At 38.8% G+C, this 17,857-nt stretch overlaps 1 long non-coding RNA gene across 1 annotated transcript; it reads left to right on the top strand.

Moving 5' to 3' along the window:
• Positions 1 to 2,787: 2,787 nt before the first annotated feature.
• LOC140244588 (uncharacterized) lies at positions 2,788 to 4,158 on the top strand. Its single transcript, XR_011902292.1, has 3 exons — positions 2,788 to 2,852; positions 3,022 to 3,084; positions 4,087 to 4,158. It is a non-coding gene; the product is annotated as an uncharacterized lncRNA (long non-coding RNA).
• The last annotated feature ends 13,699 nt before the right edge of the window (positions 4,159 to 17,857 follow it).

The following is a 17,857-nucleotide window of genomic DNA, read 5'->3' as shown; positions in this document are numbered from 1 at the left end:
CTTAACATAGAGTGTTATATAAAGTAAACTGCTCTAAATCCATTTCACAAACACAGGATAAGAAATTTTTGCTGCAGGCAAATGCAAATACAAATACAAATGTAGAAGGTGTACATTTCGAACATCATTGACACGGTCTGTCTTATGTTGTCTCCTTTGCAGGCAGCTAGAGATATCAGCAGGCTTTCTCCACGAAGTTATTGAGAGTTTTTGTCTTCTTAAAAAAAAAAGACTCTATTTTCAAAACTGTAGAACCACTTCGGTTGGAAACTTAGTTTCTACTTATTCTCTGGAGAAACAATAAGTAGAAATACCGTTTGTATCTAGTGTTCTTTCTTGTAGGACGTCTGGAAATTATCAAAGCTAAAAGTTCAGTCAAGGACCATTGTACAAAATGTGTACATTGTTAGTGAAGTTTTATTCTCTTAAGGCGTATCTAGGGGGGGGGGGGCAAGGAGGGCACGTGCCCCGGGCGCCACTCCTTGTGGGCGCAAAAAAACGAAAAAACGAAAAAAAAAAAAAAACGAAGAAGAAAAAAAAAGGAAAAAGAAGAAGACGAAAAAAAAAATAGAAGAAGAAGAAAAAAAAAAAAAAAAACTCGCCCGGACCCCCCGGGGGGGGGGGGGGGGAGAGAGAGAGAAGGGGAGGGGTCAAACAAAACAAAACATGATGATGACGCGGACAAAATGACAATGTTTGTTGTATTCACAAAAGATCTCCATGTTTTGTAAGCTGAAATACAAAAATTTTCGGCTCGCTCGCTACGCTCGCTCGCCAAACTTTATGTAGAAATAGAAGATAAGAAAAAAAAAAACAAAAAACAACGTGGTGATGACGCGGTAAAAAGGACAATGTATATTGTGTTCACACATGCCATTTTATAATTAGCAGGCAAAATGTTACACGGAGCAGCGGCTGCAATTTCTTTCGTTCTGAAGCGATCGCCGATTGGATCAAAAGAGGACACCAACGGTTTCAAACATACGGGGGAGGGGGCACAAGAAAAAAAAAACAAACAAACAAACCAAACAAGATAAGAGCAAAAAGTAATGATGACGCGGAAATACACAAATTTCGGCTCACTCGCGCGTACTAATTTAGAGTATTTTTTCAAGTCCTCATTTCGTTGGTATAAATCGTTATCTACAAGGCCGTCACTATATCTTCATTAGAATTGTATGATTTAGTAAGCAAAAAATGACAAGAATTCCATATTTTGTAAGCTGAAATACAAAAATTTTCGGCTCGCTCGCTGCGCTCGCTCGCCAGAATTTTTCCGAAAAATAAGAGAAGAAGATGAGAACAAAACGTGATGATGATGCGGAAATATTCAAATTTCGGCTCACTCGCGCACACTAATTTACAGTATTTCTTCAAGTCCTCAGTTTGTTGGTATCAAATTCTAATTCGTTATCTTTGAGGCCGTCACTATATCTTGATAAGAATTGTAAGATTTAGTAAGCAAAATATGACAAGAATTCCATGTTTTATAAGCCGATATTATTGTTTATGACTGTACCATTGCACATGTACAACATTCTTATTGACTTTATTCTATGCTGCTTTGCTTTGATTCTCTTCATTTTTTTGACTTAATTTTTTGTTATTATTTATTAGTAGCAGCATTTTTATCATTTCGAATTTTGTTGTGATGTTTTTGTAATCTTGTTAATTTGATCAATAAAAACTCAATGAAAAAAAAAATGTTTTATAAGCTGAAATACAAAAATTTTCGGCTTGCTCGCTGCGCTCGCTCGTCAAAATTTATCAAAAAAGAAGAAGAAGATAAGAACAAAACGTGATGATGACGCGGAAATATCCGAATTTCGGCTCACTTGCGCTTACTAATTTTTTTAGAGTATTTTTTCAAGTCCTCAGTTTGTTGGTATAAATCGTTATCTATAAGGCCGTCACTATAAATTATTATCTTGATTAGAATTGTAAGATTTAATAAGCAAAAAAAATGACAAGAATTCCATGTTTTGTAAGCTGAAATACAAAAATTTTCGGCTCGCTCGCTGCGCTCGCTCGCCAAAATTCATCAAAAAAGAAGAAGAAGATAAGAACAAAACGTGATGATGACGCGGAAATATCCGAATTTCGGCTCACTCGCGCTTACTAATTTTTTAGAGTATTTTTTCAAGTCCTCAGTTTGTTGGTATAAATCGTTATCTATAAGGCCGTCACTATAAATTATTATCTTGATTAGAATTGTAAGATTTAATAAGCAAAAAAATGACAAGAATTCCATGTTTTGTAAGCTGAAATACAAAAATTTTCGGCTCGCTCGCTGCGCTCGCTCGCCAGAATTGATCAAAATTTATTACATTTAAGTCACCCTCAAAAGACCCCTTTCAAGTGCTTGAAAAAGCATATCATGTTGACTTTTTTTTTTAAGTCCCTACCGGGATGGGGTTGCGGTTGAACACTGTCTTTTTCAGAAGTTAGGGGCGCAATTTTCGCGCTTGCCCCGGGCGCCGTTTTCCCTAGATACGCCACTGACTATTGCCGAAAGTTGATATTTATTTGTTTTTCCTACAAAGCGTGACTGTTATCTCTTCGACTGACAAATTATCCAAGCTATAAACCTATTTTCACTATAATTTTTTTTTTTCGTTAAAAATTTCACATTCGGTTTTTTGGGGGGTTTTTGTCTCATCTTGACTGCTAATCACTGTCATGTTTTGTTGTTACTGTTGTAGATTTTGTTTTTTATTTTGGTTGGTGTTTCTTTATCTATTTGTTTGTTTGATGACGATCGCTGAACATTCGACCGTTTCCTTTCCCAGGCTGCCCGGGTCCAGAAAGACGCCGAGGAGTCGGCGTTGGCATTCCTCGACGGTATCCTGGAGGTAAGAAAATAACGTCTTCAATCTTTTCATCGTGGTAAACATATTAAGTCTGTTACTAGTGTCCTTAAAAACTACACCCGTTCTTTTCTTCTCTTGCTTTTCCTCATCCTTGCTGTAAAATAAAGTATCTATACTCTGACATTGATGTACTATTCGTCTTTGTGTACAGGATGTCCAGAAAGAGTCAGAAGTCAGAGAACAGGCAAAGATCATTGTACAGGACGTTCTCACAGTGAGTACTTATTGATTCATTCGTACATATTCGGAGAAGTTCACCGCAAAACGAGCTAAATACATTCTCGTGAGGTTGGGATATTTGCAATTAAACCTTCGAATAACCAAAGAAAATGACAAGAACATTTGTAATCATAACTTGAAAGAATATCCCTTGTTATGTGACTAGTGAGGTACAGCCGGAAAGGTTTTATTTTCCTCTATCTGATTGTGAACTTGATTTAAAACTGTAAAAATGAGGCTTGACCCATTTTGAGATGAAAGTTCTATTCATTTGTTTCCATCATTAACGTTATTGCTATTATCCCCTATTCACAAAAATAAAATGTCGAAATTGTTAACTCTCTTTATAGGAAATTGCATACAATCGTTGTGCAGTTTACTAAACAATATTGTCACCCAAAAAGCATGATGTCCCCAAAGTTCTGCACAACGAACCACATGAGTTTATATGTCCACTTTAGAACGATGCGCATGCTACATAAACTTCTTGGCTCACACACTTTCCCTGTTCTCAGTGGGTGAATATGATTTTTTTTTAATGTCATTTTAGATTTTTAAGAAAAAAGTGATGATGATTTACTTTTCTATCTTTAGGAAGTGCGTAAGGACAACTGGCTGCACGTTCAGACACCGGACGGAGACAAGAAAGAGAACCAAGTACGGAACATCGCCAAATTTTCTGTGTCACAATACTTTCTTATGTTCCTGTTGAAAACTGATATTTTGCCGCCATTTGTCGCTGAGACATGCATGACGAGAAAGAGGGAAAGAAAGAAAAATGAAGAATTCTTTTAATCAAAGTTTATCATGTCTATTACGACTTACTTAACAAGTTTGAAGAACACGTTTCACTGAGATCATTAGGTTTTGAATGATGCTAGTTCTTCTCCAGAATTGTGCTCAAGTATCGGTAATGTTGTTAAGTTATCTCTAGAAAGGATGCTATAGCTGAGTAATTACATTAAAGTTTGTTCACCTGTAATTTCGTACCATATAGGATGACGCAACAGGCACCTCTCATCAGGCGGACTGCGAAGGTCCAGTTGACTACTCAGACCTGTGTCCACCCCTGAGCTATTATATCAATGGGATAAAGATTGATGCTGCCGATCTCCATACGAGAAAGGAACTGCTGTCCAGCCGCTGACCGTGGCCGGGAAGAGATGTTATCACCTACCAAGATCAGTTTGTCGCCGATATGAGAGCTATGGAGGAAGAACTGGCATCGGGAGGGACACACGACGGCGTCAAAGACGCACGAGACTCCGTCGATTCTGACAGCGACCCCGTCTTCACTGGAGAGTCTGGACCCGACAGCGACGATGAGGATGAAGACGGTGTGACGATCTCATTCATTATGGGATCAGAAGGTGCAGAGCGAGATGCCTCGTTAGATATCATACAGCGCAATGAGGAGTGCATCATCCTCTCCAAGGACTCTGACGATGACGATGATGATGATTACGATGAGGAGGTTGATGAAAATGGAGAAAAACTAAAGATCTCTCAATCGGGGAATGATGACAACCTTGGAGACGACCGAATCTCCTCTCCACCAACGGCAGTGCCAGTCGTTCTGCCCCCGATCCCTCCTCCTCTCACTTTCCGGGATATCAAAAACCTCGAGCGAGTTGCTCTTCAGAAGATGATCAGTAAGGAGAGGATTCACTTTCCCCCACCCTACCTCCCCTCACCATCATCTTCAAACATCGTGCATCATGCTGGGAGTTGCTTCATGGTTCCACCTCCTCCCTGCCCCATGATGCCTGCTGCTCTACCTCTCCCAGGCGATGCCGCTTCAGGACCAAACATCTCGGCCAATCACCAGCAGCACGCATTAAACAGACAGATGATTAGCGGGTATCCTATCAATCCTCTTCTGCCGTTCATCCCTCCCCCATCACGACTGGTTCCTCCACCCCCTCATCCACCGCCAGACGAGATGTCTCAGTTATTTCAACTGTCGCGGGAGGTCAGAGAAAACGCTGCCAGGGAGCTACTCAACCCAAATCTACTGCGTTCTAATGACCAGGTGATGCATTGACTGTAACTTGGATTTGGTTGCCATACATTGTTCATAAATGCTCACCAATTTCATCAATAAGAATGGCCCTAATGCAGCTGATACGTGCATGACATTGTATGTTTTAGTCTGCAGCAACACAGATTATTACTTTTAAGTTTAACACGGTCGCCGAAGTCCCTGTCTCTTGAAAAGTGTCAATCTCATTTACGTTCACCGAAAGCATTATCAAGGGTTAAATTTTCTGTTTCTGTAAATCTTGTTTTTTACGTTGATACAGGGCAACGTCGGTCAACACTGGGGGCGTCCTCCAGCCAACCATATGGACAACCGAAGACCTCCAAACAGGGCGTGGCACCCTCACAGCATCACTCCACAGCCACACTCTAGACCGCGCCCCCCGATGACAATACGACGATGCCATGAGCATATGCATTACCCTCACAATCATCGCAGAGGGTACAACAACTAAATGAGAACAGTGATATTGACATTCATTGGACAATGGTAAAAAGGATTCCAGAACCAGAAAACAACGAAAACAAGTTTCACTTTCCTCAACTACATGTGCATGCGCAGAAATAGAAATCAAGTTGATGTAAGCCTGGACATTGCTTGCAAGCACTGAGGATTTAAACTCCAACAGCAAGTCATGGAGATATTATACTGTAAGTTTGAAAAAAGTAAGAGCTGACCTACAGCCAGTGAATAAGATGCATAGGAGAATGACTGTTCCAGAAAAGAATACAAAAACAAACAAACCAAAAAAAAAAAAAAAAAAAAGGTTGTATGACCTAATTGTCAACCTAGGAAAACCTGCACTGGTATACTATCTATAATTAAGAGAAAAAAAAAACCATAAAAAATCTTGAGACCAAAGCACAATGTCAAGTATTCTGTGCCTTTTGCAAGAAAGGAAAATCAAACCAAACCAACTTCAGAAAGATTGAGTGCAATAAATCACTCAGCCTTTTATGGATTAATCAGTATAAAAGGAAAAAATTCATATCTCACAAGCAAAATGGTGGCGTATTATATATTAATGATTATTATTCCTTCTTTGAAGAGAGTTCAAATAAATGAGTAAATAAGTAATTCTAGCCTTATATTCCCATGTGTTTTATTTAGAGTTGCATCCACAACCTCATGACTTATCAACATTATTATCATGAAATTTTTATCACATCAAAGAAACGCTTGAGCTGATATGAATGTCAGCTATGACGAAACTCGACTAAACTGTATGTGGTATACTAATTCAATTGAAAAGATGTACAGGTAAACACAGTCAACCTTGCCCAAGTCAAATCTATTTGGACTGAAGAAATAGCTTCGACTTCGAGAAAATTGAACTTTTGTGGGATAAAAATCAATAGAATATAAAGAGAAGAAGACTTGAAAGGACCTTCGACTTTTAATAATAGGCGATTATTTGACGTATCATGTGAGGTTGACTGTACATACTGCAATTATCAGTTCTAATTTTCTAAAGTTGTGCCTGTGTCTGTGATATTATTAGAAGTAAATCGTCAAAATGCTGCAATGCTCAATATGGCGTTGCGCCCTTTCACTGTTAATCTCTCCCCACCCCCCCCCCCCAAAAAAAACAACAAACAAACAAACAACCAATAAATAAATATTGTAAGCATTTTAAAGTTGCATCAGTTTGGGGGGGGGGGTAAACGTACAATGTTCCTTTAACTCATATAGTTACATAAAGGGTAAAAGTTACATTTCAATTACAATAATTACAAACATTGCAGCAATGCAAGCTGTCTTTCACACGCCGTGTTGCGTCGTGGGTGCTCTCGAAACATGCATAACATACATAAGACGACGTTTAAGAAATAAAAGATAGACATGTAAACTTGGGGCGTGGCATGGGTACGATGTAAACCAACATTAATAGCGTTGCTTCGTTGCAAAGCAATAGTTGGGAGCTTCTAGACTTTTCATAAGCTCTCTGATTTGGTGATAGTATGATACACCTATTTCTGCAATACATGTTATCTTGAGATGTCTGTGAGTCGAAATAACAGTTCAAGTTTCATCGTTAAAATCTTCCGCGAGTATTCAGGGTCGCATTTCACAAACAGTGGCTACAATAGAAACCCTTGCTGGAGTGGCAAATGTCATGGTAATGACAAGAATCCAGCTTCTTGTTTTGCTCTTGCTGCAAGAGGTTGCTATCCTAGACGTCAACACTCAGCACCAGGGCTGGACCCAAGAACTCGGGTACTCCGATTGAAAGTCAGGCATATCCGATAAACCACTATCAGAAAACGTTGGTTTTTCAAAGATATCCAAAGTAGATATCACCTGACCATGCTTACAAGGCTCAGCGCTGTCGGGTAAATTCTTAGATAACTATAGCAGTCTTGTTTCTCTTCTTCTCCTCCTTCTTCTCCTCCGACCTCCTCCTCCTCAATCCTTCTCTTCCTTCTCTTCCTTTTCTTCCTTCTCCTCCTCCTCCTCCTCCTTCTCCTCCTCCTACTCCTTCTTCTTCGTCGTCTTCTTCTTCTTCGTCCTTTTCTTCTGTGCTGACAAGTCCACAGAATAACATGTTATTAGTAGTCACGCTCTTCCAATATTGATATGCTTTTCAGAAATGAAAAGGGTCAAAGTTTATGATTTGTCGGAGATCAAGAGTAAAGAAAAAATAAGAATTTTGAAGCAGCATCTCACTTGACTTTATAATGACAAAATAATATAATGATATTCCTCCTATTTGGTAGACCATCTGCGCGGAAGGTAAAGACAGCCACGCGCGGAACCAACCACGAGTGAGAAAACAGTGCGGTCATTACGTCATAAACAGAGGTCCACTTTGTCTGCTTGTAGCGCGCATCAAGCGTTGCGTGACTGGTAACGTTATGAATCAACGGTGATGATTGGTCACTACAATGTGTCTACGGGTTTGATTTTTGGTTTTATTCGTGATAATTAATGTTCATTCGAGTCAATTTTCCTTTAAAGCCATTTTCTTTGAATTCATAATGTTCTAAAATGAATTCCATGTGAAAGACAGAAAACAAAATACAATTACAGAAAAACTAAACATGTTTATTCTTTGATTGCGTCAACTTGAAGTTTGCGCGCACTCCGGGTGACGCAACAATACCCTGTCCCTGTTTCCAGGGGCCTGCGAACCGGCGCCAAACATTACTTTCTTATATAGCAGATGACCGAATCACTTGATAGATTCATCTGATCGATCAAAATGGGCAATAATTTGACCAAAATTGATCGTATGGTGTCATTTTTGGCATGCTGTACAGCGAAAAATGGTGAGTGACAAATCGACAACTTTTTGTCTGAATTTCATACATCATTATTGAGATAGAAGCAATTTTGTAATTCGGCCTTTAGTCATATTGTGTTTCGTGGGGTGCGCAAAAAATTATGCTCTGTATGTACCTGTTTACTTTTCTCGCATACCTCCAGTCATGCAATATTTGACAGGTGTATTATAGAGGAAAAGTAGCACAGAAAAGGAAAAGACAAAAATCATCCTTAAGAATAAATACATTTTAATAATTAAGCTTAATCTGGAATGGAACCAAGAATGAATTCATCATGTTAGTGTATACCATACATAATGATACCAAGTGGTATTATGCGAAATGTAATACCACAGTTTTTGTGTTCCCTCTTATCATTTATCTTCCAAATGGTATGGCATTCAGAGATTTCGCATCAAAATCGAACAACCTCGATTTCCCACTACCTGTGAGAGGTTCTGCATGATTATTACTGTGCCTTTCCAATTCCTCTTTCTTATATTTTTTTCTTTTAAAATATTTTGTATGTTTCTGCACCTTTATTCAGGTCGCCAACAGAGAGCAAGGAAGACCCGCTCTCTTCCCGAACTCGCACGCCACACAGTCATCCTTGCTTGTTCGTACGGGATTGGGTGAGTCATTAACTATAAAACACAATGGCTACATCATGACATGCAACGTTTAACCATGCTGATAGTTAATTCATCTAACGGACAGGATTTGCAGAACGGGGAAAATATGATAATGATTACAATTTCTTGGTTTATAATTTGTAAACATAAAAATGGAGTACATTGCTATGTAAATAAAGATAATAAAAGCAGGGGATAATTTAGGGGAAACACTGTTATTCTATAAACTCTCATTCTTACTCTTTTTTATTCTTGCTGCAGGAGTTCTGTGACACAGAACGACTCAAAGGCGACACAACATATTCAGGTAAAGTCATATAACAGAAATTACAGTAGCTTAACGCGACAATACTCATGCGAGAAAGCATATGTACTGACCGTGTCTGAAGTTATAACTAAGTGGCGGATGATCCACGTGATGATCCACATCGCAGTTATAGAATCTATCCAGCGAATAGCTTATTGTGTTTGTTTGAAAGTAATGCATAAGTTTGTTTTCGTCAACATAATGACATTAGTCTCGTATCATTTTGAAGTGATCCGGGGTGATGATAAGAATTCTTAGTTTCACAGATGTCCTTTAGCAGGTTTCCATTTCTGGTATTTACAACAAAGTGTGCTTCATTTCGGTTTTACAACCATTCGGAAAAAACACAGAGAAAATTACAACTGTTATATTGATGACCCCCTTTCTCTAACATATTCTCATATAAACATTGTCATAATCACACTTTCTTCATTTTGTTCTCTTTGTAGGAAGCTGCGAAAGCGACTGAATTAAAGGCACAGGCGACGACCATTGTGCAGAATGTATTTAAGGTACGCATTATACATGGGGTTTGTTTTTTTCAGTGACTGCCGTTCTGTCAGACCATACTGCAAGATATGATCCTCGGACCTTTGCATACATGTATTATTTGACAAGTATACCTGTATTCCAGCTGATCTGAGTGTCTGTTTTACATTGAGTTTTTGTTTGTGAAAGAAATCATTAGTAAAACAAATACATGTGTAAACTAATATACGATGCATGTACGCCTTCGGGTAAAAATATTTGTTTCAATTAATATTTTACTCACAGGCAGTGGAGGATCACCAAGCTGCCAAAGAATCAGCCACAGTCTTCCTTGACGATGTGCTGATGGTAAGAAGCAGCAACGTTTAACTAGTTTTGTTCCGTTTTAAATCCAAATACCCAGCATGCCCAGTGGAAAGTTGAACTGGGTACAGTGTACACCGAATATGTAAAGAAAATTGTTCCGTGACTGCATGTTATCATACGTGCATTGATATGTGTAATCTAAAAACAATTTTGTCATCACAATTACTGAAAAATATATGCACTGATGGTATGGTTAAAGTTAAAAAGGACTTAATTACGTGTTTGCTCTGCTGTTTACTCAGAAAGTGGATGCTGAGTTTGATTTGAAGCTGCAATCAAAGGCCATTGTCCAGAATGTGTTCAAGGTAAGCATGGTAAGCCACCAGTTTCTTTTTTGAATTCGTAATGCATAGATCTTACAGTAATCATGTATCATAATCATAATATACCAATTATAAGATCTAAGTTGATGAATTAATGTCAATAAGAACACCAGCAAACATGCATAGCATTGACGAAATGTCTTTATCTCTGTTTGTAGGAGGTAAGGGCAGTGACTGAACTCGAAGAACGGGCCTCGACCATTGTACAGAATGTATACGAGGTAGGTATCCAAATGTTAGAAGGAATCATTTTTGACATATAACACCTCACTTTTAATTCGAGTCTACATCGAAAATTTCTGATAATATATTTTTAGTGCAAAAAACAATAATGTGCCTCATACCTTGAATATTTCGTCCTTAATCTGCAGATAAGTCATCATTATGCAGACTAAATCAATATGAATGATTCAAGTATATACCATTTACCGGTTTCATTATAAAATTTCTACTCACCATGCTCATCGCGCTCACAGGCAGTAAAGGATCACCACGCTGCCGAAGAATCGGCGACGAACTTCCTTGACGATGTGCTCCAGGTGAGAATCAAAAACATATTTACATTGTCATTTTTGTGTAACTCATTGATACCTCATACTTGGGAAAACTCTAACACAAACGTAGGCCCTATATCCAGAGGCAACGTGCGACTAGATTAGCACTTAGTTTGGTACCTGAAATTGAAGGCAAAATGGCTGAACTAAGTTTAGATGAACCTGCACCATATTTCATGCTTCTGTTATTAAATATTTCAGGGAGTGAGTGAGAAATCGGATCTGAAGGCACAGTCAAAGGCCATTGTGCAAGGAGTGTATGAGGTAAGACACTTGATTTGTTTGCTGCAAATGAACTTTACCAAGCTCACCATCTCGAATGATTTATACCGTATTACTTATCTAACATTTTCTTTGCCTGGTTTAGCCGTCTTGGAGGCTGCCAGTGATCCTCCTGAAATCTTCATTATAATCCATCTTTAATTTATTAATCTCTGGCTTAAAATCGCTCCTTCTATTTTCACATCTCAATCAAAACATGGGACATAAATCAATGTCATAGAGTTATGTAAGTTATGGCAGATGTTCATTGAATCTCCTCGTTTTCTTCGACGAAGTTAATTGATTTGTCTCCATTCTTCACAGGAAGTGAGCAAGGAATTTCAGCTGAGGGAACAGGCAAAGGTTATCGTGCAGAATGCGTATCAAGTAAGAGTTCTATAAATATTCTCTTTTATTCCTTTTCCCAGCTTCTGTTTGTAGAAAGACAAAAGGCGTGTAAGATGTCATCAAAAGAGATAAATGAGACAGAGAGAGAGAGAGAAATAGAGTTTTACTATGCTTTTTCCATGTATTCACAGGCTGAAATAAAGCCAACAAAAATGCATTTATTGCTTAAAGGTATTAGCCCACATTTGTAAACCTGCAGCAATTGGTCTCATAGTTAGCATGGAGTTTGGGTATGATTGCAGTAACACCTGTGCAAAATTTCGTTCCAATTAGTCCATTACTTTCATAAAAATAAATGAAAATGCACCGTAATCTGTATGCATGCGTATAACGCTCGCTAGCTCCGGTCCACGTACGTGTTACATGTACAATGTACGTAGCTATAGCCCGCGCTCGTAATTCGATTTTGGGTCGGGTTGACCCGGTTTGAAAATTGATTTTAAAACGATGATTTTCACTCTTTTATCGAATGGTATAGACAAAGAGCGACAGGTGAGGTATGTTACTGTTATAACTTGTACTTGAAGTCATATTGGACCTGTTTTATGCAGTTTTGATTTTCGTGGGTTTGCAAATGTGGGCTAGTACCTTTAACATAGAGTATGATATAAAGTAAACTGCTCTAAATCCATTTCACAAATACAGGATAAGAAATTTTTGCTGCAGGCAAATGCAAATGGAAATGCAAATGCAGAAGATGTACATTTCGAACATCATTGACACGGTCTATCTTATTTTGTCTCCTTTGCAGGCAGCTAGAGATATCAAAGCTGCCGAAGATTTGGCGGCAGGCTTTCTCCACGAAGTTATTGAGGTAAGAGTTTTTGTCTTCTTTAAAAAAAGACTCTATTTTCAAAACTGTAGAACCACTTCGGTTGGGAACTTAGTTTCTACTTATTCTCTGGAGAAACAATAAGTAGAAATGCCGTTTGTATCTAGTGTTCTTTCTTGTAGGACGTCTGGAAATTATCAGAGCTAAAAGTTCAGTCAAGAACCATTGTACAAAATGTGTACATTGTGAGTGAAGTTTTATTCTCTTAATCGTATACTGTTGGCGAAAGTTGATATTTCAGACCATGTGTACGTTTGATTGTATTCCTTTATTTGTTTTTCTTACAAAGCGTGAATCTTCGACTGACAAATTATCTAAGCTATAAACCTATTTTCACTATTAATTTTTTTTTTTTTTAATTTCACATCCGGTTTGTTTGGGGGTTTTTTTGTGTCTCATCATGACTGCAAATCACTGTCATGTTTTGTTGTTGCTGTTGTAGTTTTGTTGTTGTTGTTGTTGTTTTTGCTTGTTGTTTATTCATTTGGGGGGGGGGGGGGGTTATGACGATCGCTAAACATTCGACCGTATCCTTTCCCAGGCTGCCCGGGTCCAGAAATACGCCGAGGACTCGGCGTTGGCATTCCTCGACGGTATTCTGGAGGTAAGAAAATAACATCATCAATCTTTTCATCGTGGTAAAGATATTCAGTCCTGTGCTATAGTGTCCCTAAAAATGAAAGTCGTCCCTTTTCTTCTCTTGCTTTTCCTCATCTTTACTCTAAAATTAAGTATCTATACTCTGACATTGATGTACTATTCATCTTTGTGTATAGGATGTCCAGAAAGAGTCAGCAGTCAGAGAACAGGCAAAGATCATTGTACATGACGTGCTCACAGTGAGTACTTATTGATTCATTCGTGCATATTCTGAGAAGTTCATCGCAAAACGAGCTAAATACATTCTCGTGAGGTTGAGATATTTGCAATTAAACCTTCGAATAAACAAAGAAAATGACAAGAAAATTTGTAATCATAACTTGAAAGAATATCCCTTGTCATGTGACTAGTGAGGTACAGCCGGAAGGGTTTTATTTTCCTCTATCTAATTGTGAATTTAATTTAAAACTGTAAAAAATGACGCTTGACCCATTTCGAGATAAAACTATTTTATTTGTTTCCATCACTACCGCCATTGCTATTATCCCCTATTCACAAAAATAAAATGTCGAAATTGTTAACTCTCTTTATAGGAAATTGCACACTCGGAGAGCATACAATCGTTGTGCAGTTTACTAAACAACATTGTCACCCAAAAAGCATGATGTCCCCAAGGTTCTGCACAACGAACCACATGAGTTTATACTATGTCCACTTTAGAACGGTGCGCATGTTACATAAACTTCTTGGCTCACACACGTTCCCTGTTCTCAGTGGGTGAACATGACTTTTGAGAGTTATTTTAGATTTTTAAGAATAAAAGTGATAATGATTTACTTTTCTATCTTTAGGAAGTGAGTAAGGACAACTGGCTACACGTTCAGACACAGGACGGAGACAAGAAAGAGAATCAAGTACGGATCATCGCCAGATTTTCTGTGTCACAATACTTTCTTATGTTTCTGTTGAAAACTGATATTTTGCCGCCATTTGTCGCTGAGACATACATGACGAGAAAGAGGGAAATAAAGAAAAATGAAGAATTCTTTTAATCAAACTTTATCATGTCTATTACGACTTACTTAACAAGTTTGAAGAACACGTTTCACTGAGATCATTAGGTTTTGAATGATGTGAGTTCTTCTGTGGAATTGTGCTCAAGTGTTGGCAATGTTGTTAAGTTATCTCTAGAAAGGATGCTAGTGCTGAGGCATCACACTTAAGTTTGTTCACCTGTAATTTCACACAATGTAGGATGACGCAACTGGCTCCTCTCATCAGGCGGACTGCGAAGGTCCAGTTGACTACTCAGACCTCTGTCCACCCCAGAGCTATTATATCAATGGGATAAAGATTGATGCTGCCGATCTCCAAACGAAAAAGGAACTTCTGTCCAGCCGCGGACCGTGGCCGGGAAGAGATGTCATCACCTACCAAGCTCAGTTTGTCGCCGATATGAGAGCTATGGAGGAAGAACTGGCATCGGGAGGGACACACGACGGCGTCAAAGACGCACGAGACTCCCTCGATTCTGACAGCGACCGCGTGTTCACTGGAGAGTCTGGACCCGACAGCGACGATGAGGATGAAGACGGTGTGACGATCTCATTCATTATGGGATCAGAAGGTGCAGAGCGAGATGCCTCATTAGGTATCATACAGCGCAATGAGGAGTGCATCATCCTCTCCAAAGACTCTGACGATGACGACGACGATGATGATTACGATGAGGAGGTTGATGAAAATAGAGAAAAACTAAAGATCTGTCAATCGGGGAATGATGACAACCTTAGAGACGACCCAATCTCCTCTCCAGCAACGGCAGTGCCAGTTGTTCTGCCCCCGATCCCTCCTCCTCTCACTTTCCGGGATATCAAAAACCTCGAGCGAGTGGCTCTTCAGAAGATGATCAGTAAAGAGAGGATTCACTTTCCCCCACCCTACCTCCCCTCACTATCATCTTCAAACATCGCAGTGCATGCTGGGAGTTGCTTCATGGTTCCACCTCCTCCAAACCCCATGATGCCTGCTGCTCTACCTCTCCCAGGCAATGTCGCTTCAGGACCAAATATCTCGGCCAACCACCAGCAGCACGCATTAAACAGACAGATGATCAGTGGGTATCCTATCAATCCTCTTCTGCCGTTCATCCCTCCCCCATCACGGCTGGTTCCTCCACCCCATCAACCACCGCCAGACGAGATGTCTCAGCTATTTCAACTGTCGCGGGAGGTCAGAGAAAACGCTGCCAGGGAGCTACTCAACCCAAATCTAGTGCGTTCCAATAGCCAGGTGATGCATTGATTAACTTGTACTTGTTGCCATACGTTATCCCTGCTTGTGCTTGCCAATTTCATCAATGAGAATGGCCCTAATATGCAGCTGACAAAATGCATGTTTCATCAAAGTTAAGATTATTGCTTATAAAGTTTAAAACGGTCGCCAAAGCCCCCTGTCTCTTGAAAGGTGACAATCTCATTTACATTCGCCAAAAGCATTTAACTGTAAATCTTCTTTCTTACGTTGATACAGGGCAACGTCGGTCAACACTGGGGGCGTCCTCCAGCCAACCATATGGACAACCGAAGACCTCCTAACAGGGCGTGGCCCCCTCACAGCATCCCTCCACAGCCACACTCTAGACCACGCCCACCGATGACAATACGGCGATGCCATGAGCATATGCATTACCCTCACAATCATCGCAGAGGGTACAACAACTAAATGAGAACAGTGATATTGACATTCATTGGACAATGGTAAAAAGGATTCCAGAACCAGAAAACAACGAAAACAAGTTTCGCTTTCCTCAACTACATGTGCATGCGCAGAAATAGAAATCAAGTTGATGTAAGCCTGGACATTGTTTGCAAGCACTGAGGATTTAAACTCCAACAGCAAGTCACGGAGATATCATACTGTAAGTTTGAAAAAAGTAAGAGCTGACCTACAGCCAGTGAATAAGATGCACAGGAGAATGACTGTTCCAGAAAAGAATACAAAAACAAACAAACCAAAAAAAAAAAAAAAAAAAAATTGGAAGACCTACATGTCTACCTAGGAAAACCTACACTGCTATACTATCTATAATTAAGAGAAGAAAAAAAAAAAGAACAGAAAAAATCTTGAGATCAAAGCACAATGTCAAGTATACTGTGCCTTTTGCAACAAAGGAAAATCAAACCAAACCAACTTCAGAAAGATTCAGTGCAATAAACCATTCAGTCTTTTATGGATTAATCAGTATAAAAGGAAAGAAAATCATACCTCACAAGCAAAACGGTGACGTATAGTATATTAATGATTATTATTCCTTCTGTGAAGAGAGTTCAAATAAATAAATAAATAATTCTAGCCCTTTATTCTCAAGTGTTTTATTTGAAGTTGTATCCCCGGCCTCATGACTAATCAACATTATTATCATGAAATTACTATCACATCAAAGAAACGCTTTAGCTGATATGAATGTCAGCTATGACGAAACTCGACTAAACTGTATGTGGTATACTAATTCAATTGAAAAGATGTACAGGTAAACACAGTCAACCTTGCCCAAGTCAAATCTATTTGGACTGAAGAAATAGCTTCGACTTCGAGAAAATTGAACTTTTGTGGGATAAAAATCAATAGAATATAAAGAGAAGGACTTGAAAAGACCTTTGACTTTATAGGCAATTATTCGACCTACGTGACGTTAACTGTACATACTGCAATTATCAGTTATAATCTTCTAAAGTTCCTGTGTCTCTGATATCATTAGAAATAGATCGTAAAAAAAGTAGACTCCCACAGAAGTACATCTTGTCTCTTATACAGTGTACCCCCAGTAGGTGGAATGTTGTCTTGAGTGTGGGGTCTCTAACGTAAAGGGAAACTGCAAACACACAACGCTACACAATGCTACATGAAGACTGACTATCGTGATTAAAAAACAATGCAATCTATCTAACTTATCACTGACCCATCCCATCCCCCTCCTAAGAAAAGTGTATTAAAATAAAAATGAAGAAAAAAGATAAAAAGCTTCAGTTACTCCCTGTTCACTAATAAACACTCAACTCATTTGTACTTCTAACATATGTTCTCTAACTCATTATTTTCTAATAATGTTGCAATGCTCATTATGGCGTTGCGCCATTTTGCTGCTCAAGTTTAGTGTTTTTTTCCCAAACACTGAATATTGTAAGCATTGTACACTATTAAAGCTGCATCAGTATGGGAGGGGGGACATGTGCTGTTCCTGTAACTCACAGTTACGTCAACAGCACCACCGGGTTGACACTGTTAGCCACATTGCACCGTTTAAACAAAACCAAAAACAAACAAACAAACAAACAAAAAAACAAACAAAAACAGTGCTGACAAATTAATGGTAAAGTAAGACAGGAAATTCAGTCAATAATCATCTTGATTTTAAGTTTGAATTTTATTACTGAAATATATACACCATAAATACAAGTATTTACAAAGTGCCTCCAATCTATATTATATATATAAGGATGTTAGCTCCCAGTTGAAAAAAAAAAGAAAAGAAAAAAGATTGATAGACAATTGTTCAATTTCTGCTATAGTCTCATTGACCATCGCTATGCCGTGGATGAACAATGCATTATCTATAAGAGCAAGGTGGTAGAATGAGCTCAGGGCCCTGTTTCATAAAGCTGTTCGTAAAGTTACGAATGACTTACGAGC

This window comes from Diadema setosum, chromosome 21 (genome assembly GCF_964275005.1).
Source record: "Diadema setosum chromosome 21, eeDiaSeto1, whole genome shotgun sequence".
Taxonomy (NCBI): Eukaryota; Metazoa; Echinodermata; class Echinoidea; order Diadematoida; family Diadematidae; genus Diadema; species Diadema setosum.
This window is presented reverse-complemented; position numbering and strand designations above follow the sequence as displayed.